Genomic DNA, 27016 nt, shown 5'->3' on the forward strand with positions numbered 1-27016 from the left:
AATATATATATATATATATATATATATATATATATATATATATATATATAAACGAACATATGACCGGATAAATACCATTTATTAATTCACTACGTGAGCTCTGTAAGAAAACCTTTAATAGAAGAGTTAAAGCAACGTATAAGTCAAATTACGAAAAAGCTGCACCAGGTGATTTACAATTTCCCCTCCAAAGACTCTGGCAACTACAAATATACACACACACGCATGACGCCGGTGAAATATTCGTTTCGTAATGAAGGCAGGGACAAGATCATCAGAAAAGGTATTTCATCATCAGTGTATTGTCTTATCGTCACATGGATTACTTCCTTCAATTTGTTATCAATACGACACCAATATGAATATGGCAATGGCATACCCAAAGGAACTGATTCGATAGTTAACAAGAACTAACTATCAAAGGAATGACTCACCGAAAGGGGTTAACCGAGCAAAGGAAGAAAGGAATATTCTTATTCCAAAAAGGTTATGCAGAGAGAGAGAGAGAGAGAGGCAAAAAGAGTATAACCACGTCATGATAGAAAGGTTTTTATTACTTTAGTTTTGAGGATATAGTGTTTCCAACTTTAGTGTTTATGCGTTATGCACAAAAAAAGTTCCTTAATTATCATTATTCTCATATGACGAGCGTTCTTTGATTGTTTAGCGATTTTAGTTCAACAAGGCAGCATTGCCAACACCTGATCGTTAGCTCTACAGCGGAGTATTATTCGCTACTTTGTGGAATTGCCAGTTATCTCCTTATCCTTGATCACCGCGAAGTGTACCGAAATGCATGACGGGAACTGTTCTATCTACAGGGTGTCAGGTCATAGCAGTATGCAACTTGTTTTCATAGCCATAACATCAGCAGGCCAATTGGGCGCCTGGTGGCCACCCTGCTGTAAAAATAATTGAATTGTTTCCCTGTCACGCATCTTTTTTTTTTTTTTTTACCATCACTGAATTCTGGTTACATTGCATATGGAAATGAAATGTAAAATGATAAATCTTAATTTAACAGTTCAATATTTTGTCCATCTCGATGGAACCTGAGTCAGTTACTGAAACCTATCTAAATTCAAAAGCATAATCGCGTGCTTCTGTTTACCTCTCTCCCCCTCTCTCTCTCTCTCTCTCTCTCCTCGTCTTGGACAAGTACAGTGAGTTCAGACACATTTTGTGAAAATAAAGAGCGGCATATTGAGAAATCTTGTGTACGGAATTTAATGTGTTCTCTCTCTCTCTCTCTCTCTCTCTCTCTCTCTCTCTCTCTTCTCTCTCTCTCTCTCTCTGGGCTTGGACAAGTACAGTGAGTTCAGAAACATTTTATAGAAATAAAGAACGGCATGTTGCCAAATCTTGTGCGCGAAATTTAATGAGTTCTGTCTCTGTCTTGTCGTTAGTGTAAGCAAGTAACCCATGTGGGAATCTTATATATGTTACATCGAGGAAAAGTAAACTTGCAAATAACACACGAGGCCATTAATGAGTCCGAACGGTCTTAAGAGCTAAAAAGGCTACCGATAGTCAGTGGGCTTGTATGTATAATTTTAATTTTTCTAATAAATGTTGTATTATAAATAAAATGAAGACTGCAATAGAGAGGTAATTTAGGAACGTTAGTAGTAGGATGACGTGGAACAAAAATGTCTTTTAAAAGTTTAGAGACGCTTGTAAAGAATAAGTGGGAGGGAAAGGAGTTGCTGTCTGAGCATTTTTGCAAAATGTTTTATCACAGTGAAAAGCTTACCAACTGGAGGGTAAAGCAAAAGTTCGGTGAAGCATAGTTAATATGGCATTGATCTTGGAATAGAAAGTAAATTATAAATATTTTTACTAAGACCAGTGAATGTCTTTTTTTTTTTTTTTAAACAGAAGTGTAGAAACCTTGGGAAGATCGTGTTATTAAAATATCTAAAAAATGTAGCTGATCGTTGGTCTCGTGTTCAATCGTGAACCCTCAGGGTCAAACTGACATCTAAAGAGTGCAAAAGTGTCGTCTACATAGTTTTTAGTTTTCTGTTAAAGAAAACTATTGTGCCGGCTTTGTCTGTCCGTCCGCACTTTTCTATCCACCCTCAGATCTTTAAAACTACTGAGGCCAGGGGGCTGCAAATTGATATGTTGATCATCCATCCTCCAATTATCAAACATACCAAATTGCAGCCCTCTAAGCCTCAGTAGTTCTTATTTTATGTAAGGTTAAAGTTAGCCATAATCGTGCGTCTGATAACGATTTAGGACTAGTTACCACCGGGCCATGGTTAAAATTTCATGTGCCGCGGCTGATACAGCAATATACCGAGGCCACCGAAAGATAGATCTATTTTCGGTGGCCTTGATTATACGGTGTACAGAAAACTCAATTGAGCCGAAGAAACTGCGGCGCATATTTTACTTGTTATGAAAAAGTGGATGGTAAACAAGTGGACAGGGATCAAGCATGTGCTCTTCCAGCGAGGACAGGAAGATTACCGCAAAGATGGGACCAAGTGGAGGCCCAAAGCCATACCATCAATTTTGGAGTAAGAACAGCTATTAAAACCAAAAACGGTGTCCCACACCGATATAACTAAAAAGTGTTATTAAATCGTTATTACAGAAACCATTAAAACGAGAATCTTGCACAGGAAAAAGCTTTTGTAAAATTATGTCAATGGTCTGTTGTACAGGTACATTCGTAATAACAACTCTACATCATGACCAGTTACTGGGAGGTTGAAACCAGCATTCTTTGGAAGCTTAATTTTCAAGTCAGTGGTCCCTGTGTGCTTGATCCATTTGAATATGTTTCATCTACTGAAATAATGACAACAATAATACATCGTAGCTACCATAACAAGATCAGGTTCCTCTGGAAGAATAGCATTCTTGAACTCATCTGATTTGTTAAGTCTGTAAGAATTTTCAGCCAAAGGGGCAAGCATGGGAACTAGAAACTTTGCCAATTTATAATTGGCGTTATTATAAGGCGCTAAGCTCGGGCGGCTAGGAACATTACCTTTATGGGCCTTGGATAGGCCATACATTGGATCATAAGATGACCCCGAGCTGTATAGGGACTGATTAGTAATCTCAGTGATAATGTCACGACCTTTGAAGCCTTTCAGGAATCGATTAAAACGCTCTTCTGTTTTAAACAATATGGAAAAATCAGGAGATCCTAACTTCTGGAACTTAGTATTATCATTTAAAACTGTTTCCACTTTAGTAATATAATAATTCGGTGCTACTATAGAGTGATATCTACCATCCATTTTCTACATTTGATTAGTACTAACACAGCGAAACAGTCTAGGTGAGTAACTGTTTCGCCGTGTTTAGTACTAGCTCCTGGATCAAATAGTTTTGTATGTAATTTGAGGACGTAAATAGGCCTTAATTGGGTTGTTGGGAAGATAGCATTCTAATTTTTGGAGGTCGCGAACAGCTTGGTAGATATCATACTATAGTAGCACCAATAGTTCTTATTGAAAATAATAACTCCTTTGCCATTATCAGGACGGGTATTAATAATGTCCTTGTTATTTACGAGAGATTTGCGAATAACCATATCTTCCTTTTTAAAAAATGGAGTCCAGTTCATCGACAGTTTAGAATAAGTTTTATTGGCTAGGCCTGGAAGTTCTGACCAAAAGTTAGGTTGAGATCAAGGTTAAACAATCGTGAAAACAGAAACTGCAGACTACAAAAGAACTGTGCTAACAGATGGTTTGTAACAGGGTAGAGCAAAATCTAAACCAAACGATCCTCCTCTCGTTTAGATAAAGAGTAATTGGAGTAATTTAACACTGTTTTTTATGATTAAATGTCGGAGTAGAAAACCCATTTTGTGTAGTTTTCTCTCGTGAACAGCTTGGGCATGGAAAACGAAGGTACTGAGACTTTTATTAAACAGATAAGTAAAAATGTAGCGGTTGAAGTTGCATAATTTGTTAATAACACTTTGAAAGACAGTATGATTAGCGCTGGACAACTTATGAATAATATTTTGTTTACAGGAAATCTCCATAGTAATAAGAGCAACAGTGGAATCAGAATAAAATTGAGTGTTGTACAAGGATTTCTTAGTAATTTAAATTTAACAGAATTTGTATTACTTTGTTAACACAGAATTGTGGCTAGGTCACATTCTACCTTCCAAAGTTTTTGTATTGCATTCTAAGGATCTGAGTGGTGTCTTGAGCAATGGTCTGTATTTGTGAATGATGTAAATATGAAAGTTCTGACACCAGCTAGATTTCAGTCACATAAGATAAAGAAGGTCAAACAGAAAACATAGCGGTGGCATCCTTCAACGAAGGAGGAAAACCCAATGAATATTTAATAGGGAGAGGTTTCTCAAAACCCAACAATCTAATGAAGACAGGGGAAGCAAACCAACAGCAATAACCCTGATCTTCCCAAGGATTTTGTACTTTTCAGGCTGAGCTGTGGTGCAGCTGTGGAGTGCATGCCTCACAGGGTCCCACCCTTGTGCAGCCTGCCCTTCACAGCCTCACCTTAATTTAGCTAGTCAGATCAGGTGCCAATAACTGAGCACCATCACTATCAGGTGCTTGTGCCTCACTGGTACCACCTGTACCATGTGTTGGCTGCCAGTCTTGCAGGCTGTGCCATGCTGCAGCTGAAGTGCATGCTCTGCAGGGTACCACTCTTCATGTGAGGCCTGTGGTTCACAGCCTCACCTTAATTTGGCCATTGAGATCACAGCCAATCACTGAGGACACTCACTATCAGGTGCTTGTGCCTTACTGGTGCCTCTTGTACCACATGGTGGCTGCAGACCTTACAGGCTACGCTAAGATGCAGTGGCAGAGGGCATGCCTTACAGGGTCCCACCCCTTGTGCTGCTTGAACATCACAGCCTCACCTTGGTTTAGCAAGTGAGATCAGTGACTCATCACTGACCAACCTCACTATTAGGTGCTGGTACCTCACCGATACCACCTGTACCCCATAGTGGCTACCAATCTTGCAGGCTCCTGCCAAGGTGCAGCTGTGGAGTGCATGCCTTACAGGGTCTTACCCCTTTTGCATCCTGTGCTTCACAGCCTCACCTAGTTTAGCCACTAACACCAGCAGGCAATCATTGCGCACCCTCATATCAGGTGCTTGTGTCTCACTGGTACCACCTGTACCAAATGGTGGTTGCTCACCTTGCAGGCTGCACCAAGGTGCAGATGTGGGGTGCATGCCTCATTGTGTCCCACCCTTTCTGCTGCCTGAGCTTCACAGCCTCACCTTACTTTAGCCAGTAAGGTCAGCAGCCAATTACTGAGAACCTTCACTCTCAGGTGCTTGTGCCTCACTAATACCACCTATACCACACTGTGGTTGCTGACTTTGCACACTGAGCTAAGGTGTAGCTGTGGAGTGCGTGTCTCACAGGGTCTAATGCCTTATGTGGGCTATGCTTCACAGCCTCACATTAGCTTAGCTAGTAAGATCAGCAGCCATTCACTGACCACCATCACTATCATGTGTTGTTGCCTCACATGTGCTTCTTGTACCACATGGTGGCTGCTGACTTTGCAGGCTGAGCTAAGATGCAGCTTTGGAGTGCATGCCTCACAAGATCCTACCCCTTGTGTTGTCTGTGCTTCACAACCTCACCTTAGTTGAGCCAGTAAGATCAGCAGCCAATCACTGAGCACCCTCACTATCACATGCTTGTGCCTCACCAGTAACACCTGTACCCTGTGGTGGGTGCCGACTTGAGGCTGAGCCCAGGAGCTACTGTGGAGTGCATACTCACAGAGTTCTACCCCTTGTGAGGCCTGCTTCACAGCCTCACCTTGGTTTAAACCATAAGATCAGCAGTCAGTCACTGATCACCATCATTATCAGGTGCTTGTGGCTCACCAGTACCACCTGTACTACGTGGTGGCTGCTGACAAAGCAGGTTAAGCCAAGATGCAGCTGTGGAGTGCATGTCTCACAGAGTCCCACCCTTCGTGTAGCCTGCACTTCACAGCCTCACCTTGGTTTAGCCAGTAAGGTCAGCTTCCAATAACAGAGCACTCTCACTATCAGGTGCTTGGGCCTCTCCAGCATCACCTGTATCATGTGGTAGCTGCCAACCTTGTAGCCCAAACCAAAGTGTAGCAGTTGAGCACATGCCACACATGGTTCCCATCCCCCCTGCAGCCAGCTCCCCACTGCTGTACCTTGGTTTAGCCTGCAAAGATGGCATCCACCATGTGGTTCAGACAAGACCTATAAATAATATTATATATATATATATATATATATATATATATATATATATATATATATAAATTTGAAATATTCCTTCGCATCGGGAAAGAGCACAGAGCTCTGGGGGCACTACAAACTCTCACAACACTGACAAACGAAGGTGGGATTCAAGTACTTGATAGTACCTAGGGATTTACCATGCAGGCTGCACACGTTTGCATAACACATGTTTTTAATGAAGTCCCAACATAACAGTGGCTCAGCTGATAGCAGCTAAGTATTTTGTGACCTATGAGACTTGTTGGTAGCCCCTTTGTTTTATCGTGTATATATATCCAGAATGTATATATATTATATATATGTATATATAAGTAATATATTTATATATATATATATATATATATATATATATATATATATATATATATATATATATATATATATATATGTTTAGAATGAAACGTTTGTACATGAACAAAAGGAAGAGAAAAAAATCAGTAGGAATAATATTTTAAACAAATGCCCAAAACGGAGATTTTCAGTGCTTACTCAAGGGAGGCAGATAACCCCTAGACTGAGATAACACGGCAGCCACAAATAGCAGCCTGGATATTTCAGTAATTAAAAAAAAATGCGATATAGATATCTTGCATAAAAACTCAGGTATCAGTTTCACAGCAGTAATGCAAGGGCTAAGTACGTTTAATGATAGTAATATTCATTTGTACTTGGTTGCGAATCATATACCAGTGTAGCAAGTTTTATGTAATGCTTACACACACACACACATACACACATATACTGTATATATGTGTGTGTACGCGTATGTCTATACGTACTGTATATATAAAATATTTCATTATATATAGTTATGACAAAATATTAACGTGAATTAAAAGTTATTTCATCAAAGTGATGAAAAGAAATATGCGACAGGCTTATGCTACGAATTATTTCGTGAGACCTAAAAGAAATTACGAGTTATGTTCAGAAAAGTCTATTTATCATGTGCTGTATTTTAAACTTCCATGAAAGACAAGTAAAAGAGGGGAGTTGGAAATAAATATATACTTGCAAAATTAGCAATTTCAGGAATACCATAGATCGCATTCGGTAATGTTCCAAGAAGCAAGACACTACTAAGACTTTAGAGTCCTTGGAAAAATGACAACATCGTACGAGTTCGGACATCTGGACCTTCAGTCGTGAGTGTGACATCGTTCTGGGCGGTGGACGTTTAAACTGGTGTTTGTGAGAGGCACTCTTCTCTCTCTCTCTCTCTCTCTCTCTCTCTCTCTCTCTCTCTCTCTCTCTCTCAGGAGTGGCGTATTTAATTTCCCCTTGGTTTATCGTAACGCAATTGGTCCTGTTGTAGTGTTTACGAAAAAACCGTTTATACTACAGTTGGCTCTTGAGATTTCCATCGATTTTTGTCATTTCGTTGGTCAAGTTACAATAAAGCCCGGTCTTCAGCAAGGTAACACTGTAACTTTACTATATTATTGCTAATATTGTATATTTGTTCAGGAGATTTTCGAATCTTGGTGCGCGTTTAGTCTTGTACAAATCTTTGGCAGCCATTATTACCACCGTCGACGTTTACCCATAATCTGACGTGAGTAAACGCCCAAAATTTAGAAGATTTAGAGTGTTACGCACAGCTCATAACTTTATCTTTTTCAGGATGTTTTTTGGTAAGAGTTTGAACTTGATTTCCTGTTCTAACGGTAAAGCATCTCACTTTAGCGGCAGGTATGTAGGTTTTTTTTCTTAGTTAAATTTTGTAATTTTTTGTCATATTTTCTTTGACAAATTTAATTTTTCAACATTTGTTTTTTTAGTTTTTGTAGTACTTTATTTTTAAATTGTCATGATTTTACTTTAATTTTGCTATTTTTTAATTTGTCATAAATTTACATTTTTAATTGTAATTTTTTTTAGTTTGTCATGAATTTACGTTTGTAACTTCCGTTATTTTTAAAATTTTAGTAAAATTTTTTAACTTAGTAAAATTTTTTAATTTTTAAAATTATTTTTTGTAAAATTTACTTTAGATTTTGTGAAATTTATTACTTTTTAGTTATGTAATTTTAGTTCGTATATACTGTTTTTGAACAATATATATCATCCTCCACCCCTTTTTGGGGCGGTGCCCTGGAGGGTGGAGGATAAGGTATATATTGTTCAATAACAGTATATACTTTATCCTCCACCCCTTTGGGGGCGCCCCTGGAGGGGTGGGGGAGCCCCCATGTTCTGCGTAGTAGGTTGTATGACCTACTATGCGGATTCTTGGGTGGTTTAGCCGACTAATCAAATTTTCTTTCAGGTGGAAAGTACAGACTTAATCTATTGCTTAGTTTTCTTGCAAGTTCAGATAGGTATTAGGTGTTTAAATGTGTTTAGCTACCTCCCACTCAGTTAAGTTTACAGAAGCTCCCTAAAGTTTGAGGAAATTAAAGTTTGTCATCAAACGGCAATATTCAAAATCAAAAATTAAATTTATGTAGAGGTCTAGCGTCTTGGTATGTTTTACTTAAGAATTTTAGCTTCCTGAAAATGGATTAAGTTAGTGGTTTGGTAAGTCAGATAAATTTTGGTCAATATTCATAAAAGGTTTTGTCCGAATTTAAATTTTTAAGCATAAAGTTGGTGTTAGACTTAATTTTCAGAGGATTCGATTTTTGTATTCTCGCAACGGAAAATTTCTGGTTAAGGGGTTATAGGAAGCTCCCTAAACGTACGGGTCACTTACGATAATAGGCCTTGCTTACTCAATAGCTGTTATCTTGAAAATCAAGACCATGCAAAATTTTCCCCAGTCTAATTGTCTAGAGTACTGTTTGGATTTCTGCTGTTAGCAGATGGAATTAGTTTTGAGTTTGTCAATAACTCATAGCTAGTTATTTTCAGCTCCTGTTAAGACAGCACGAAAGCAATTTTTTTAGTTGAAAGGAAATTTTTAGTGGATATCTTTTGCATAGAATAATTGGAATATGATTACTTAGAGTGGGTTGTAGTAAAGTTAAGTTTGTCTGGTATGTTAGTTTTATTACTTAGGTTACTCATAGCGTAGTGTTTGATTATATCTGCTAACATTGTTTGGCTTACTCTGTGGACGCAGGCCATGAGTTTGTTACTCTGTGGACGCAGGCCATGAGTTTGTTACTCTGTGGACGCAGGCAACGGGGTTTGTTACTCTTGGACGCAGGCAACGGGTTTGTTACTCTGTGGACGCAGGCAACATTTTGTTACTCTGTGGACACAGGCAGTGAGGTTTGTTACTCTGTGGACGCAGGCAACGGGTTTGTTACTCTGTGGACGCAGGCAACGGGTTTGTTACTCTGTGGACGCAGGCAACGGGTTTGTTACTCTGTGGACGCAGGCAACGGGTTTGTTACTCTGTGGACGCAGGCAACGGGTTTGTTACTCTGTGGACGCAGGCAACGGGTTTGTTACTCTGTGGACGCAGGCAACGGGTTTGTTACTCTGTGGACGCAGGCAACGGGTTTGTTACTCTGTGGACGCAGGCAACGGGTTTTCCAATGGTATCCATCAACAAGGCTTTGAGCATGTGATCTACGCATTAACATAGTAAGGTTGTAAAGATATCATATGAGTTGGATGCAATTGTTGGTATCCATTTATTTAGCGGAATCGTTGCTGTAATGAACGTCAGTGTTCTCCATGCCATCCATGGCAATCCGGTTTGATCGTGTTTGCTCTATAGCACCTGAAATGTTTAAAGGGTCATCAGGCAGTTAATGCAATTATCAATATACATTTTTAAATATAGTATACTAAGTAGCAGTTTTTCTTTTTGATTAGTGATAAAACTGACCTATGATGTAATAATTTCCTTCCTAACTAGAGCTCTCATTACTCAACTTCGTTGCTTTGTTTTAAAGTTCAGCGGTTTCTTTTCACTTTTATCAGAATTCTTGAAAGATGCATTCTTGAAAGATCAAAGGTATCATTTTAAGAATACGACTTTGATCATAGTATGTGGGTTATCTTAATTTTTATTTTGGAGGCTTTCAGCGTAGTAAATTTTCTAAGTATTATTATATAAATTTTGAGTGGTTTCTACGTATAGTGAAAATTCTTTAAATGGCGTCAGAAGCAGAGTAGTATTGTAAAATGTTTGTTATACAACCCTAATGCATAGTTATGATATATACGTGATAATCTTACTCCAGATGCTTAAAAGTTTTCAGTGGGTAGTAACCGTTTTGGGCTATGATTGGAGAAGCGTTACTCTTGGTTTTTATAAGCTAAGTATCCTTAAAGTAAAAGATATCGTACTTACTTTAAGACAGAGTTAACGTTCTCTTTACGGAGTTGAGTAATTGCCGTAAGAACATTTTCTGCTGCCGTTGTTTGTTACAGGTCACAACTTGCTGCAGGAACCAGAATTCAAGGAAATGTGCAGACACGGTGCGGATTTGCGAACCTTTCAGCGTTGGGGTGATGTTTGTAAGGATCCAAGATGTCTACAAGATAGATGTAGGCTTCTATTCATTTAATTTCTAAATTTTCCATGCTGTGCTTTTCGTTAAAATCCTGATAGGTTTGTAACTTAGGTTTCAGGATATTTTGGATTCGTAAACCTTCCATTTGCCTGTGTATTATAGTTTATTTTTAATTAATAAATAGTTCTTTAGTTTTCCGTTCTTGATTACTTCCTCGGTAATTTTATAGGGGAAAAAGTATGTGGAATGTGGTTTATCCATACAATTACAGATATTGAAGGTAAATAATTAGAAATATGCCAGACTGTTAACAGTATTCACGTGTGAGTACACATGTGAAAGTCCTATATCAGATTTTAAACGTAAGCAAACTGATGTAAGCCACTCTCATGGAACTGTTGAAAATTCATTTGTTCAATACTTACAGTGGAAATGTGGTTTGGGTATTGGTTGTGACCACTCGAATGTCCTTAGCTAATTTGTGGGACAACCTTAGCTAATTTGTGGGAGAACGAGCTGAAATCTGACCCATACTACTGAATAAATGTACGGTACCAAGAGCGCAGTTGAATGTATTGAGAACAAAAAATTATGTAAATTACGTAATTTTGCTATAGAACAATGCGTAATTCGAAGGTAAAACTAAATATAAGTTGTTCCATGGAACCTATAACAAAGAAATTGTCCATTCATTGGTATGAAAATTTGATTTGTTCCATGAAGCCTCTTACAAAATGTCTATCCATTATGAAAATTTGATTTGTTCCATGAAGCCTATTACAAAATGTCCTTTCATTGGTATGAAAATTTGACAATGTGATGGTCAGCTACACTTCCATGGTCTTGAGCTACGTTGGTAAATGTAGGGGTTCTCGGACAATTGCTCCCATAGGACAACTGCCCCCTGGACGATTGCCCACAATACAAGTTTCATAAAGTTGTCAGGTTCCCAGTTATTTAGAAGATACAGGCAGTTTCATCCATAAATAATTTTTGAAGGAATTTTTCCTAATTACATAATCACTGTTAATGGAAAAAATGTTCGATGGTAAATACAAGCCAACGACTAGTCTGAACTCAGTCGTTTAGGAAAGTTACAGGCACTTTCCTCTATAAATAATTCTTAAAGAAATTATTACTAGTTGAATAATTACTGTCTAGTTAAATGTTTATAAAAAAATGGAAGATAGTAAGTAGCAACAAGCCAGTGTCTAGTCAGAATTCAATCTTTATAAAGTAGCAACAAGCAAATGTCTCGTCAGAATTCAGTCTTGAACTGATCATTGTATCTACATCTACACTCTCTCAAATAGAATAAATTTAATTACCCATCTGGAGTTCGCTCGAAGTGAACGTGGTATAATTAAGCTTATTTCTGATGGCTACTTCTGTGAAGGAGAAAAATTGGCAAATAATGCTTTATCTTATTGTGAAACACGTCGGCATAGCAACTGTAAAGCCAGAGTTAGTTTGGAAACTAAGTGGTAGGCCATATAAATGATCACACCCATGCTGCAGGCATATGCCGCCAAGAAGTCTTGTTTGTACGGGAGGAAAGTTATTGGCGCCCAAGTGACCGTACAGCAAATCATTGCCCAAACAATTCATCAAATGGTGTCTCGATTCTACTACCACCAGTAAGAGACATTAGACGTGCAATAAGGGGCTACAAACAAGCTGTCTGTGCTGCTCATTCTATTCTGTCAAAGCTAAGGCTGCGTCCACACGATCGAGCTTTATTCGAAGAACTTTGTCCGGTGTGACGTCAGAAGCGGGCAAACTTCTGACTTTGCCCGCTGTTTCTCCGCTTCTGACGTCACATCGGACAAAGTTCGTAGAACAAAGCTCGATCGTGTGGACGCAGCCTTAACTGACATGGTCATTCCATCCGAGTACAAGATGACAGCTGATGGTGAAGATTTTCTGCTTTAAGATAGTGTATCGAGTGAGCAGCCTATCTAAGTGTTTTCCACAATTACGAACATCATCCTGCTGAAAATTTCAAATAATTGGTTTGGTGATGGGACGTTTCGAGTTGTACCCGAGCTGTTTTACCAACTGTACAATATTCATCGTTTTACTTCGGAAAGAGTTATTCCTTGTGTTTATGCTCTGCTACCAAACAATCAACGAGCAATTTATGAGGATACTCTCCAACAACTTGCACTATAAATTCTATGCTCAATCCAAAGGCCTTCCTTATAGACTATGAACAAGGTGCTAGGAGTGTTATCGAAGAGGTCTTCCCTAACATAACAATCAAAGGATGTTTCTACCACTTATCACAAAGCATATAGTTCAAGGTGCAATATGAGGGTCTCCAAAGTGAATACCAAACTGACGCTGATTTTTCCCCGCAAATTCGTATGATTACAGCTTTGGCATTCCTTCCTCCAGATAAAATAATTGAAGCATCTGAGACACCGCAAGAGACTTTGCCACCTGAAGCTGAGCCTATCAAAGACGACTACGAAGATGCATATATTGGCAGAAAACGTCGTCATACTAGTCGAGCTCCAAGTTTCCCTGTTAGCATGTGGAATTTGTATGACCGCGTAGATGATGATTTACCTCGTACTAACAACTCACTGGAAGGATGGCGTAACCACGTGCCAGCTAGCATTACTTCCTTCCGTCCAAATATATGTAAATTTCTTGGAGTGTTGAAGTGGGAGCAGGAATTAACCAGCGTCGCCATCAGTCAAATGCTCGCAGGACATCAGCACCGCCTACACGGAAACGTTATCTAGATTCTAGCGTCAGCGTAGCAAACATCGTACAAGACTTCGAGAACCGCCGTGTGTGTGGGGTTTTCGAGATATTTAGTCCACAATTTACGATAATATTACAGTAAAAAATCGCTTTTCAATATTTTTACAACTTACAAATTTACAGTTTAAGCATATATTGTTTAACATCATATATTGAAATATTCTTAAAGGATAAGTTTTAACGTTGTTTTATTGAATAATTCTTTTTTAAAGATAACAAATAAAAGTTTTATTATTTTTAGTAATAGTAATCGCCCATAGTTGTTTTTTCTGATTTTTCACTAAAGGGGAAAGGAGGGGGCGATTATCCAGCGGGCAGTTGCTCTATGGGGCTGTTGACGGGGGAGGGGAGAGGACAATTGACCGGGGCCAGTTGTTCTGATGCCAAACATAGGATTTAATGTGGTGATGCATAACTTAGAAGAATTTTAAATTATACATACAAAAAATTCTGAAATGTTGAAGTTAAGTTACATGGTTAAATGCAGGATTTAATGCAGTGAAAAGATTAAGTTATGGATTAAAAAAAACTGAAATACTGATGTCAAATTCTTGTTTAAGTATTGCGCGACGTTTTTAATGGTTGGGGGGGGGGGAGGGGTTGGAGGTCGTTTGGCAAGCAGATCTGGTTGACCATATAAAGCTTTGAGATGCAAAGTTTCTTTTACCAAAAACATTTAATAATTTGTTATAACGATTTCCGTTTAATTGGTTACTTCGATTCTGAATAACCTCATAGGTCCCAGCGCTTTGCTTTTTGCCTGAATTTCATATTCCACTCAATTTAATACGTCACTAGTATAGGGTAATGACCATTTATTTTTCCAACTACCCATGAAACCCCCGTAGGATGGTAGCGCCATCAGTGCACCTCATGCGGTGCACTGTAGGCATTACTTAAGGCTCTTTGCAGCGTCCCTTCGTCCCCTAGCTACAACCCCTTTCATTCCTTTTAATGTACCTACGTTCGTACTCTCTTATATCTTTCTCTCCACCCTCTCTTGTCAATTGTTTCATAGTGCAACTGCGAGGTTTTTCTCCTGTTACGCCTTTCAAACCTTTATACTCTCAATTTTCCTTTAGTGCTGAATGACCTCATAGTTCCCAGCGCTTGACCTTAGGCTTAAATGCTATATTCTATTCTATTCCATCCATGAAACCAATTTAAAGACTATAATTCTCAGGACTGGCTGTTTAGGACAGTAACTAATGGGGATACTATTGGCTTAGTCAGTTTGTGATTTGCCACCGAATAGGAGATAACTGAGAAAATAGTCGAACTTAGTAATCAAAGACGTTTGGAGGATTTTAACATGACTGCCCTTAGATATGGAATGCTTCATGTGGATGTATCACATGAAATGGGATTTGCGTTAATGGGTCTTTCTAATTGCTAACTTTTCAGCTTGTTACGGAATTGAAAATTGTAAACCACTGAAGGAATTTGTAAGTTAGTGAATGAAGTAAAATACAAGTTATAAAAAAACTTATTGGTACTTAGGGCCCATATTTTACAAATGAATTCTCAATAAGGTTTTTAATAAACTGGTTGCTCTAGAACAGAATGGTTGTGGCAAAATGTTATTACATTTTAAATACGTTTAGCTAAATGTAAAGAAACGAATTCGAGAAACTGGTACCAGGCACGAACGATAAACACTACAATGAAAGAAGTAACTCTAAAATTATGGAGGTTACTTACCAGGATGATTGTCGTAAGTTTATTTGGAAAAAGGTAAACGCCACTAAGGGTTTCTTTACGAAGGCACATCTCAGGATGCTGCTAAGTCTGTTTTTACGCATATCGTGCCGTCGTTTAATATGGGTCGTGCTATAAAGGCCAATGGATTTGCTAAGCGAGCTTCATTGTTACTAACCGTTCTTTAAGGGGAAAAGCCGGAAGGAAAAGAAAGGGTTGAGGAATTGGAAATGGAGTATAGAATTTAGGTAAAAAACCAAGCGCTGAGACCTACGAGGTCATCCGGCGCTGAAACGGAAATTGACAGTAAGAAGGTATGAAAAATGTAACATGAGGAAAACCTTGCAGCTGCACTGTGAAACAGTTGTTAAAGAGGGTAGAAAGTCAGATGGAAAAATGAGAATATGAAGGGAGGTAGAGAAAGGAATGAAAGAGGTTGCAGCTAAGAGCCGAAGGGACGCTGCAAAGACCCTTAAGTAATGCCTACAGTGCACCACGTGAGGTGCACTGACGGCACTATCCACATACGGGAGAGTTGAGTTGCTTAGGCTGAGGATGGAAGACTCAATAAAGAATTGCTTAGGCCGAGGAGAATAGACCAGAAGTGAGGGCGAGGAAGTGAGGCGCGAAAAGATTGCTTAGGCTGAGGAATAACATCAACCCCACCTGCAACCCCTTTCATTCCTTTCACTGTACCTCCGTTCATATTCTCTTTCTTCATCTTACTTTCCACCCCATCCTAATAATTGTTTCGTAGTGCAACTGCGAGGTTTTCCTCCTGTTACACCTTTCAAACCTTACTGACTGTCAATTTCCGTTTCACCGGTGAATGACCTCATAGGTGCCAACGCTTAGCCTTTGGCCTAAATTCTATGTTCCAATTCCAGTTCAACAAGCATAAAACTATAATTGAGCGAACAACAATCAATATACGTGATTGTGCATGACACTTGGGAATAATGGTTTGTGTTTACAGTTTAGGGAATGAAAACCATCTGGTAGGGAGCCGTGTGACCTCATGGCATCTAGGCCCCGTAAGGGGTTAGTGCTGCCAGTGCACCTCACGTGGTGCACTGTAGGCATTACTTGGGGTTCTTTGCAACGTCCATTCGGCCCCTAGCTGCAACCTCTCTCCTTTCTTTTACTGTACCTCCGCTCACATTCCGTTTGACTTTCCACCATCTCTAAAAATTGTTTCCTAGTGCAATTGAGAGGTTTTCCTCCTGTTACACCTTTTAAACCTTACTGACTGTCAATTTCTCTTTCAGCGCTGAATGACCTCATAGGTCCCAGGGCTTGGACGTTGGCCTAAATTCTATTATCTTATCTATGGTATTTAAGGCGACATTTAAGGCCTTATCCGCACGGTCGGTTATCACCCGGCTGCGTTGGTCCTTCAACCGGCTCCATCCCCCTCGGCATAATTGTTATGTCCACACTTGCTTGTAGGTGAATTAAATTGTTGTCTTGTTGAACAGTAGCAAATGAGTGGTAGCCGGGCCCATGCACGATATATATATATATAAAAACTGCCGCGTGCGTGGTATTAATCGCTGATGTGTAAAACATTATAACAGAGTGCTTAAAATTTTAGCTTATGTAAACAGTGCTGTATAAAATAAGTATTGGGAAGCCTTGTGAATGAATACTATATATATATATATATATATATATATATATATATATATATATATATACATATATATATATACATACACATATACATATGTGTGTGTGTTTGTGTGTGTATGTATTGACGCATTAACATGCATACATGACATGTGTATGTCTGTGTATATGCAAGTGATATATATATATATATATATATATATATATATATATATATATGCATGTATGTACGTATATTCATTACGTATTTTTCTTGTAATTGGCAGCCTCGTCGCTTTACTAACTGCTAACTACCGTGCGCGGTTGATACGAACTGTAAAGAAATAAGGTTGCGGATTTATTTGTTAACACTATCGTTCTTCTGTATGGAGTAACTGCTTCTGGTAATTAGTTTGTTCTAATTAACAGCGGTAATTACTTTCCTAACTACAGTCTGAGAGGCCTTTCTCATCAAGTTTCCTTGAAAATAAGTAGACACCTTCACGAAGAAAATAAACAAGAGCAAGGTCTATCGGATTCGATCAGAGCACCCTAGAAGGAAATCTTGCTCAACCAAAAACAATAGCTTGATTAATTGTCAGTGAGCCTTTTATAGGGGGTGGAGTTGTGCAAGTCATGTTTAGGTACACAAATGTAGGAGGGAGTATTTTGAGGAGAAGGGATTGTGAGGTAGAACCTCGATGGCAGAATTCTTCAAAGAAATAAATAGGGGAAAAACTGACGTATTTTTCATTCTTTAGAAATAATGATTTTCAATGCCTCCTGAAAACTAACAGAAACAGAGCTTAATACAGACTCAGTCTGTTTCGTTTGTACAATGAATGAGCATGTTCGATCCGCAAAGTAAAGGTGCTTAGAGTAAAGTACATCACACTGGAATGGCAAATGCAACAGAATTTCACTCATCCTCCAAAAGGAAGCAAAAAGATTAATGAACCCGTCGCCCCATCGAGCCGCATAACGAATTTCGACGTGACCTCTGTTGTCATGCCAATGTATCTGATTCAGCGGTGCGATACAGGAACGCGACGAAAAATACTTGACCAGATAGAGTAGATGGCAACGAATTGTTCTCGCTCGCCGAGAATCTTATATGGGAGGGAATAATCAACCACGCCACTTTGGTCTAGCCGCTACCATACAACGAAGTCTCTCATGCTGCACTAATCACGACCTTTCAGATGTTTTAACAGTCGGTGTAACCTCGACCAAAATATCTGATCTCATTTCTCTCTCTCTCTCTCTCTCTCTCTCTCTCTCTCTCTCTCTCTCTCTCTCTCTCTCTCTCTCTCCTAAAACAAGGGTGCAGTTTCGGTGTGGGGTCTTCCTTTCTTGGACCTATATTTTCCAGGCAGTGCGAGAAATATTTCAAGGTAACTTTGATGAATGAAAACCAAGAAGTGCAATGGAGGTGGTGAAATTTTGAGAGAGAGAGAGAGAGAGAGAGAGAGAGAGAGAGAGAGAGAGAGAAGCTATGTTAGTCTCACCGGAATTGAGATGATATCCCAGATTTTTGTTCTAATTTGTTTCGTATGCTTACGATTAAGCCACATTCATCTGAACTGATATTTGATCTTGATACGAAAAACAAATGCAGTGTATGGAAAGACTAAAATCAGGGCACGAAATTCTTTCTAGTGAGGCGACAGTGACTGCACGTTACATGACGCTATCTCAAGAGAAACTCCTTTTCCAACCCAAGATAAATGACACCCATCTGAGGCACCCCGTGAGGAAAGATTGAGTTACCAAAGAATGAAATATGGCATTCAAGGTGAAATAGCATTGTGCCTCAGAAGCGACCTTGGCTGAGTTTTGTTTATGGTCGTATTTATTTGGTTAGTGGTTTCATCAGTTTATCAAAAAGATTTATAGACAGACAAATAGTTAGATAGATAAATATCTGTAATTCTTGTTGCATTGAATATCTCATTGCATAACGAAAACAAGTAATGTGCCGAAGTTTCTTCGGCGCAATCGAGTTATCAGTACAGCGTATAATGCTGTATGAAACTCTCAGCCGCGGCCCACGAAACTTTCAGCCCCGGCCCGGTGGCGGCCGTGTTGTTGGCACCTATAGCGGTACCAGAAGCACGATCATGGCTAATTTTAACCTTGAATAAAATAAAAACTACCGAGGCTAGAGGGCTGCAATTTATGTTTAATGATTGGAGGGTGGATGGTCAGCATACCAATTTGCAGCCCTCTAGCCTCAGTAGTTTTTAAGATCTGAGGGCGGACAGACAAATAGCGATCTCAATAGTTTTCTTTTTATAGAAAACTAAAAACCATGTTCTGAGATAAAGTTAATAAATGAAGTCAGTCATTTAAATGAGACTGCTGATAAACAGATAGCTTCTGTGTGGGTGAGTCCTTGGTGTATTAAGAAGCTAGACAAGTCATATATTAAATGAAATATGACTTGAAACTTGTGTCTAGCGTCATTTGAATGGATAATGACTTTACAATTAACGTTATTGTGACGTTAAAAGAAAGTATGAGGCAAACTTTTTCCTTCAAAGTATTTTAACAGAACAGTACAAAAAAAAAATTCATGAATTTTTACAGCAGCACAAAAAAACCATGAACTATATAACTTGAAATCTATAAAAAAATAAAAGTTTTTAAGATTTAGGTTATATAGGAAACAAAAATACTTACAATCATATGGCTGAAAACTTCAAATTGAACGAATCGATTGATTTTTTATTTGCTTACCTGGCTGGCCATGAAGCCTTTGACCAAAAACCTGAGATGTTTTTGCCTACTTCTCTGTCTCCAATAAGAAATCAAGAGGCTGAAAAGTTTCATGTACTGTTTATAAAAATAATGTTGTATGAGACACGGCCCAAGAAACTTTCAGCTACGGCCCAGTGGTGACCTGTCCTATAGCGTTGCCAGACGCACGAGTATGGCTAACTTTAACCTGAAATAAAATAAAAACCACTGAGGCTTGAGGGTTGCAGTTTGGTATGTTTGATGATTTAAGGGTGGATGGCCAACATACCAATTTGCAGCCCTCTAGCCTCAGTAGTTCTTAAGATCTGATTGCGGACGGGCAGACAAAGCCAGCACAATAGTAGTCTTTTACAGAAAACTAAAATTAGAATTTCCTGGTGTTTCGGTTTTCTGGAAACAAACCATGAAGGTCTGTAACTTGAAATAAGCGAAAAAATCAGATGTTCTGTATCAGGTTATATAGTTAGCAATCTATGAAACCTTGTAGTTGAAGTTAGAAAAAAAGAAATATTGTCTGCCAGTTTAATCGCCTACAAGCAGTAAAGAAAGTCTCATACATTAAAAATTCTGACACCAGCAATTTTTCATAAACTAACCCCTACCGGCTGTGCGCCTTCCATTCACTTCCCTTACATCTTAAAACAACTGTACCGAACTCATTCCGGGCAATTACTGCGCTGTCATCGTAACTTTGCAACTGCCACAATTACCTTGCTTTCTCTCCAGGAGTTAATCACTGTGGGGTCCATGAGTATGGTGCTCCGAAAGTAATTCCATTTATTTGTTTTTACTGCAATTTGGTACCTGGTACTTGATAGGATATGTGCGGCTTAATTAAGTAACCGTCGTGTTAATTAGGAAGACTATACATTTCATTCATTTTTAGCTCTTAACCGGAAATTTGTGTTCATAAAGGCTTCATATATGGGTCCGTGATTTCTGTAACCTTGTTGAAGAGATGTTCTGCTTAAGATGGAAGAAAAATCCCATCTCATTAACTCAGATATCAAAACGTGGCTATTTATACGAAAGATGTCCATTAAATCGAAGGAAATGCTCTGATTAGCAAAGAAATCTGTTACTAGGATGTAGCCTTCAAATGAAACGAACAAAATTCGACAGGCAGCTAAATTTCTATTGTCATATTTCAGTTTTGTTAATCGGAAATACACTCGAATGGTTGGTTGACTAACTCTTATTTTGGATTGAAGGGTTGCACTAGTGTGAATTTCCGTAAAATACGGCACATATCCTTTCCATCTATTTTTTTCTTTGCTCGCACCTTCTGGAATCGAAAGCAAAAGTAAGACCTTTCTCCTGAAGGCGTCGGAGGGCTTCTCAGATCGGGGGCGCGATGGCATCGGGATCGGTCTTTTAAAACTGGAGCACTGGCGTTTAAGTGTGAATTCGCAAGTCACGTCTTCGACCTGTGATGACGGCTCCTTACACTACCGGTGTTCTCTTCGTGATGACGCAGTTCTCTCACCTTTTATCGATTTCTTTTACTGTTACTTAATAGCCGGCAATCAGGCGTTTCGGAGTGCTGTCTTTCTCCCTAAAATGTGACTTATGTGAACTCCCGCCAGACAGAAATGGAAAAGATTCCAGCTGGAAGGTGAACTTGCTGAACTCGTCATCGATGGGCAGATGTCAGCTTTCTCTCGTTTTGCTCTGGAATTGGCATAAAACTGAGCAAAAGTAAATTGGTAATGTAATATGTGTGGAAATGAAGAAAAAGTTGTTCTTGCAATATGTGATTATTGATTACTTCATCATTCGTGAAAAATGAATCTAGACTAGGCATAAGTATCCTTTTATGTACTGAAGTGAATCAACGTGGGAAGCAAATGGAAATAATTCATAAGGAAATAAGCTCAATTTTTAAACAAAGCCAACATCCATTATGGCAGAAATTAGAAATAAAGCAAAAGTGTTTTCATGATGAAAGCTTGGATACTGGTTCGTTATGTAATCATGCAACAAATGGCGGGTTTTTATGCTCAATCGTAAAAAGAATGACACCTCAACGAAAAGGACAAAAAGCCAAGTACTTAATTAAGCGGCACAATTACTGATAAGTCCAAGGAAGAGATAGGAGAATGTGGCAAAGATTCCGACGATGCAGATCGAAGCATTTCGCTATCTACCACTTGTATTTCCTTGCACTTTTTTGTTCATGCCAAACGACAGAATAGATGACATTCCCCTTAGGGGAACCAAAAGGTTACCTTTCACGGTGTTCTTTGGAAGGAAAAGGTAGCGTCGTTTCATACAATCTGAATCGCAGGTGACAAGGAATGTTGGTATTTTGCACATTCCTTGATAACTGCACTAGCGTACGCTTGGTTGTAGCTTAAGAATTTTGTTGACATTTTTTCTACTTCAGTTTTGACCATTTAATACCAAACTGCTTGTTGGTTTTGTTAGAGCAATCAAGCTTATGCTAGAACGACCCCTTGCTTGTTTGAGCAGATTACAACAAAGTAGAGGATACGAGTACGCTCAAATAAGAAACAGCAGAGTGAGACGTCAAGGTTTCAAGACCCAAAAGCAAGATGAAACGGACAGTGGAAATAGCTGTCGTTTCTCTGCTCCATCTCGGAAGAACTGCATAGGAATGTTCTGTCGAGTCCGATAAGTGAAGAGAACAAAGGCATAAAACCTGACCTTCATATTATGATATGGTTCATTGGGCATGATATTGCTGGTGTAATTCCGATCGAAGAATTGAGTAATTCGCTCAATGTGATTCAAGTTAGTCCATATAATTAGATTATATGTTATGTAATATACTTTTATGCGTTACTGTAGGTACGCAGTGACATTTCTATCCTTTAGTAAGAATAATTTCATCAATGAATGATCTCAAAATAACGATAACCGCTGTTTTCACTGTGACAGGACAGGCGTGTATTGTTTTGAACAAAATCATTTGTTCTTGTTACATTCGTACGTAACAATGTATTCGTATGACATACACTTGCAAGACACCATAAAAACATCGGTTTATATGTATACATCAATATACATGATAAATGAAATTTATTCCAGTAAATAATCGAGCATTAATTTTTTGTGTACTTCTATTACACACACACCTATTGATTCATCAATAGAAATAGTTTTTAGAAAAGACGGGAACAGAAAATAAAAAAAAACACCAAAGAAAAGTTATCTTTTAATTATGAAAAAGAAAGAATAGATCACAAGAAGATGCAACTGTTTTTGAGAAAATTTCAAACGCGGAAATATGATTCGTCATTTTACATGATGATTTGATTTATGTAGATTTTTTTACTTTAAAGTTTATGACTGATTATGACAGTGATTATACACATTTACCAGATATATAATTTATATATATATATATATATATATATATATATATATATCTATCTATATCTATCTATCAATCTATCTATATATACATATATATATGTATATATATATATATATATATATATATATATATATATATATATATATATATATATATATATATATATATAGATATATAGAGAGAGAGAGAGAGAGAGAGAGAGAGAGAGAGAGAGATATATGCTTTTCATTTGAAAATCAAACAATATAAGATATCACTTAGCCTGCTTGTTTTGTTTTTTCTTTTAATTTATGGCAATAGTGGACTACCCTTGAAATATAGTCACTTTCACAATCGTCATCTTTAAAATCAGAACGTCCAAGTAAATAAAATAATTTGATACACTGAGCGAGTCTAAATATCAAATATAAAGTCAAAAGGATTTAGAGTTATCAGTTTATGATTCGTAAAGAAATTTGAAAAGAGCAGGTTTCTTCCCCAAGATGCTTTTCTTTCTGTGAACTGAAACCTTTGTTGAATTTTGATACTGCAAAGGTTTTTAATGGACTTAAATTTACTTGTGTACTTCCCTACATCCTCGGAAGGTTATATGGATATTCATCCACGTGTTCAGCGTTTTATAAATATATGGCAGATGATGGGCTCTATACACCAAGATCTCTAAAAATCAGAATTTTTGTAAAACATTTCTTACTTGGGTCCTTCCTTAGGTTATTAAAAAGAAAGGAAACAATGAGAGTATTAAATTCCCACTCACTTCAGAGTTAATTTTTCAACAGTTATGAAATTATCTGCTCACCAGGAAACGATCACTGCGCTCTTCTAGATCACAGTGGAAAACCTCCCACGCCTCTTCTCTTTCTTCCTTTTCTTCTTCTGATAGAAAACATCCTCGGTATAGATGATCTCCCGCAGAGCCCGCTGCCTTAATAATGGGCTTTTGAAATGAAACCGTTTCTTCCCAGTCTTTTTACACGAGATTTGAACAATAAGATAAAACTAGGGCGCCTGAGATTTTAGAAGGAAGATAATCAGCAGAGGTAATAGTGAAAGATAGGTAAAACAAGGGAGAGAGAAAGAGCGCGCTAAATGAAGCCATCAGAGAGAACATAATCATTTTATCGACCGCTTATCTACCCCATGTTTTGCAAAGATGGCCCCACTTGCCACACTTTACAAAAGCGGTCTAACTTATGACTGAGCCCATCACAGGAGGAAGGTCGTACCTTCATTATACCTGCTCTATTACCTTCAGCGAGTATGTTCGTAGCTGGGCAGTCGAACGGAAAATGTTTTACGACGTCTGTAAACTAGAACCCATTGAAACGAAGAACCTTGCGGTTGCCTAAACATAGAAGTCCATTCTTGTTCTCTGCAACGGACGCTTGAGTTTTGCGATAATGAATTCTAACCTCGTCTTTTATCATTTGCTGGCGTGCAGTCTTTTCTGCTTCTTTTACTAATCCTCTAATTTTGTTGCATTTGTGAAGTTATTTGTCAAGTATCTTTGCTGATGAAGTAAATGTTCTTCATCTTGATATTTTCAATAACACTTAAAATTATTTGATATTTCAAAATGTACTCATACACGAGTTAGTTTGTGCATAAACATACGCATTTACGCACATTCACACTCTAACACACACACACACACACACAAACATATATATGTATATATTGAAATTTTTGTCACCTATACACGCGTGGTTTTTTCTATATTTACAAACATTATGCAACAAATATCGTTCGATATCTAATTTACTGTACCTTGGGAATAACTTACATCCGAAGGGAATTATAATGAATAAGTACTTCTGACCCGGCCTGGATTCGAACTTGGGCCTCTATAGAAGCAAAGATAAACAGGCAACTTGACCGCTTGGCTATCAAGAGAGATATATGTAGATATCGACTCTGTTGTAAAGTTATTTGTTGAGTACTTCTTTTGAGTCTAGTGATTTCAATGAGTCACAAGGAATAATCTATCTAATTTTGTTGTGCTGGAAAGCGAAGTATAAAGCGAATAAAAGAGAAGAAATGTTGCCACTCATACATCATGAGTAAAATATGTATGCCTCAAATAAAAACGCACAAAACACTCTGAAGAGATTCAGCAAGGTATTACCTGTTGAGTGAAAGGCTGGGTTCAGAGAGAGCGAGGGACACAGAAAGAACTAACAATTTCTAATCACATGTTTTGTATATATATATATATATATATATATATATATATATATATATATATATATATATATATATATATATATATATATATATATATATATATATAATATGTATATATATAAATATATATATATATATATATATATATATATATATATATATATATATATATATATATATATATATATATATATACACATGAGTATATGTGTGTGTGTGTGTGTGTTCCTGATTACCTTTCACTTTCTCAGAAAATGTTACATTCAAACTAGTGCAAAAGGGAAAGAGAGAGAGAAGTTTTAGGGGCAATTGTTTCCACTTCATTTACTTTGGAATGTACGTTTTATTGAAAGAAATGCTTTAATGGCCTAACCCTGTGGATTCTACTAAATCTTAATGGGACCTCTTATATCCAGTTTGCTAAAGAGCTCTGGAACGAAAGCGAATAGAATACAATGAGGTATATACAGATATATTCAAGAAATATATATATATATATATATATATATATATATATATATATATATATATATACACGTGTGTATGTGTATATATGTAATATAAATGAATATATATAGATACACACACATACAGTATATATGTATATATATCATACATATATATATATACACACACACACACATATTTATATATATATATATATATATATATATATATATATATATATATATATATATATATATATATATATATATATATATATATATATATATATATATATATATATATATATATATATATATATATATATATAAATTCATGTGTTTACTGGCGCACGGGTCTATGCATGGGGCGTGAAACTGCATTGAGCTTTGTAATCCTTTTATATGTAAGAAATGGGGTATATTTTACTTTTAACTTCGTTGTAGAATTATTACCCTTGCATATGTTGCTCATGTATTCTAAATCGATTTTAATTAAATAATTGACGCCTTAAAAATCATTCTTGTTCAAACACGAATGGCACTAAAAGCAAAACAAGGGTTTTTTATTGAACATGTTTTACCGTGCATTCTAAGGGGCCAGGCCAAATCAGATAGGAGAAAAATGATGGATCACGGTGACTCTTAAGCTGGACTATGTATAGTATATATATATATATATATATATATATATATATATATATATATATATATATGTGTGTGTGTGTGTGTGTGTGTGTGTGTGTGTATAATATATATATATAAATATAAATATATATATATATATATATATATATGAATATATACAAACATATATATATGTACGTATGTATGTGAATGTATAACTGAATCACGAAGGTATGGAACGGGATGAATGTATAAATAAAGGCAATAGCCACGATGGAAAAACTGAAACACGGAGTGGTTGTTAGGCCTTTCGACTTACTGTCCTTTACTTAGCCGACTGGTAAGGAATGTAAAAGAAGTTGACAAGAAAGCTCGTGTAATTGACAGATGGGGATTATAAAAGAACAGATGTACTTGGAATGCAACGCAGTTGAAGAATTAGTGGACCTATTGCATTTATATAATATATCTCAAGGGTGCTCTTCTCATCTGCACTGGGTCACGCCAGGTGTTTGTTTTTCGGGTCTCAGTGAATTTTTTTGGATGGAATAACTAAGCCCACCTTCCATGTCTGTTTCCTAACTATGGTTGGGACCACCAAAGTTATCTAACTACCGGATACAAAATTCACTGCTCTGATCGACTGAGGCCCAGTGAGTTTTTTCCTAGCAAACAACATTCATAAATTCGTAACATATAGAACGTTTATTCATCCGCATGTGACTTCATATTACATGATAGTTTACATTTTGCATAACTATTCATAAATCCTATTGCTATTCATTTATGTTTTTTAGGGTTTAAAAGATCGTGCGTGGGAGGACCAAGGACGCGTCGTACCTCTATTCGTCTCATTTTTATATATTTAATATTTTTCCAAATAATGGCTGTCCAAAAGTAAATTATAA

At 37.4% G+C, this 27016-nt stretch overlaps 1 long non-coding RNA gene across 1 annotated transcript in view; it reads left to right on the forward strand.

Annotated features, from left to right (window-relative positions):
- Positions 1-9389, forward strand: part of LOC136839438 (uncharacterized) — a 181830-nt gene extending 172441 nt beyond the window's left edge. The window contains exon 4 of the long non-coding RNA XR_010853339.1: positions 7888-9389. This is a non-coding gene — a long non-coding RNA (uncharacterized lncRNA). The remainder of the gene's footprint in view (positions 1-7887) is intronic.
- The last annotated feature ends 17627 nt before the right edge of the window (positions 9390-27016 follow it).

Source organism: Macrobrachium rosenbergii, chromosome 6, assembly GCF_040412425.1.
Source record: "Macrobrachium rosenbergii isolate ZJJX-2024 chromosome 6, ASM4041242v1, whole genome shotgun sequence".
Lineage (NCBI taxonomy): Eukaryota > Metazoa > Arthropoda > Malacostraca > Decapoda > Palaemonidae > Macrobrachium > Macrobrachium rosenbergii.